General features: G+C 51.1%; 1 protein-coding gene across 1 annotated transcript in view; it reads left to right on the top strand.

The window, feature by feature from the left end:
* The first annotated feature begins 201 nt into the window (after positions 1-201).
* Positions 202-2,403, top strand: part of CEP85 (centrosomal protein 85kDa) — a 33,913-nt gene continuing 31,711 nt past the window's right edge. The window contains exon 1 of the mRNA XM_012646015.1: positions 202-313. The gene's annotated coding sequence lies outside the window, so the exon portion shown is untranslated. The remainder of the gene's footprint in view (positions 314-2,403) is intronic.

Genomic DNA, 2,403 nt, shown 5'->3' with positions numbered 1-2,403 from the left:
CCGCCTAGAGGCAAGACCCGGCAAGGGGCAGAGGAGAAAGCGCCAAGTGGCGGTGGGGTCATGCGCAGAGAGATTCGTCCGGCCTGCCGGAGGGCAACGTGCAGGGGCGGGACACCGGCGCGGCTCGACTCCCAATTGGTCAGCAGGCAGAAAGGGGCGGGGCAGGACGGCGCGCGCACCGAGGCGCGCGGCCCGGCGGGTGTGTAACGGCCGTTAGGCAGGCTGAGGAACTGAACCGCCGCCCACCGCAGACGTGGTGGCCGCAGTCGGTGTCCGCCGAGTGAGGGATTTCGCCGCCCTCTTTCAGGCCCCCGTAAGTTTTCCTCGCTTCGGGATCCCCGTGGGAGTGACAGACCTTGCCCCTCCTCCTTGGGTAGCCCGGGCAAAGCGGGGGACACTCGCGACCTACCTCCGTTGAGGGGCGGGAGGAGAGCGAAGCGCATGCGCTTGGCGACTGAGCCGTAACCCTCCGGGTCCCTCAGCGCCTCTGCTTCCTAAGACGGTGCCTCCCCCCACACGCCCTCTCGTGTCCCCGTCTCCTCCGCTCTCTCGTTGCCTTGCTTTCTCCTCCGTCATTAACTCCACCGCAGTTGTTTTTACCTGTGTGCCGGGCCCTGTGCCAATGGCCAGGGAAACGCGGGCAGCACTTTCCTTGCCCTCACGGAGCACACCGTCCCGGGAGAAGAGTAGACGTTGAGCGGGGAGTTAGCACTCAGTACGTGTAGGGCGGAGAAATTTTACAAACAGCACAAAACAGAGGGCGCTGATCTAGTTGGGGAGGCCAGGGAACCCTCCCTGAGGAAATTAAGTTTGAGCTGAGATTTGAAAGCTGTATAGAGAATTAAGGTTGGGGAACAGAGAGCACTTGCGAGGGCCCCGGACCGGTGCTGCTCAGCTGGGGCGATTTTGCCTCCCGGTGGACATTCGATGATATCAGGAGACATTTTTGATAGTCACAACTCTGGAGCTTGCTACTAACTCTAGTGCGAAGAGTCCAGGGACGCAGCCACACAACCTGCAGGGTACGGGACAGCCCCCACAACGAAGAATCATCCCACCCAAAATGTCAGTAGTGCCGAGGTTGACGAACCTGCTCTAGCAAGGAGCTGGTGCTTTGGATGAACTGAAAGTTTAGTGTGTTCAAGTTTATTTGTCCAACAGAGTGTATTCAGCATGTCACCCCAATAAACCAGGGGGACCAGAACCATGTTTGTCTTTTACACCAATATACTTCTAGCACATGGCACAGATCCAGGCAAATATTAATAGTAGGCACTCAGTAAATTTTGGTTGATGAATCGAATACTGTGTGCTAGGTAGGGAGGAGTGGTGATACAAGGATGATTAAGATAACCAGGCCTCATTACTTGCCCTTTAGGTCTTGTGTGCTTTATAATGGTCTGGTGGTTTTGTATGTCTCAGGACTAGTTCTTTGTAAAGGCGCTTGTCTTTCACAAGGTCTGGTTTAATGAATGATCAAGGCTGTGAAAATAGTGTGATGGTGAGAGATTCCTAATGTGTCTGTGTCAGCTGTCTATGAATCCCCTCAAATCCTCTCCTGTTCTGATGTGGTTATCTCAACAGCTGCCAACCATGATATTCCTTACTAAGATTGTCATTCTTGAAGGGAGAAATGAAACAGTCAAAATCTAATTCTTGGAGGATAGCAACTTGGGAAATAGAGCCTGGGTGATGACCAAGGGCAAAGTGAAGAAGTTATATGAGCTGTTCCTTGACTCCTTGAGCTGCTCCTAACTGCCTTGAAGCTTGCAGCTCTGGCTGTCTGAGGCAGAAACTCCAACTTGTGGTGCCTTCCTTGATTTCTCTTTCTGCGTTTTGTCACATAGAATGCTGACTAGATTCCTATATCATTGGAGCACAGTCCTGGCTTTGAAGCCTCTTCTTAGCTGTATGACCTACACTACTCTAAATTTATTTTCTCATCCATAAAATGAGGATACTAATAACTGCCTCAGGGTTGATGTGAGCACTGAACATGAGACATGATGCCTAAAAAGTGTTTAGCACAATGTTTTTGGGTAGTAAGTGCTGAGTTCATGTTAGATTTGAGTTCATGTTAGATTGAGGAATGAATGAATATTTCTGCAATTTAAAGGGTTTTGAAGATAGAAACCAACCATGTTGGATGTTTTTCCCTCCCCTCCCTCATCTACCTCCATTTACTCCTTCCTTTCTTGGCTGTGTGATTGGTTCTTTCTGTTGTTTCTTGTGCATTCATTTCTCTCACTTTTTTTTTTTTTTTTGAGACAGAGTGTCACTCTGTTGCCCTGGCTAGAGTGAGTGCCGTGGCGTCCGTCAGCCTAGCTCACAGCAACCTCAAACTCCTGGGCTAAAGCGATTCTATTGCCTCAGCCTCCCGAGTAGCTGGGACTACAGGCATGC

This window comes from Propithecus coquereli, unplaced genomic scaffold, assembly GCF_000956105.1.
Source record: "Propithecus coquereli isolate 6110/MARCELLA unplaced genomic scaffold, Pcoq_1.0 Scaffold239, whole genome shotgun sequence".
Taxonomy (NCBI): Eukaryota; Metazoa; Chordata; class Mammalia; order Primates; family Indriidae; genus Propithecus; species Propithecus coquereli.
Note: the sequence above shows the minus strand (reverse complement) of the source record. Positions and strands in the feature narration are given on the sequence as shown.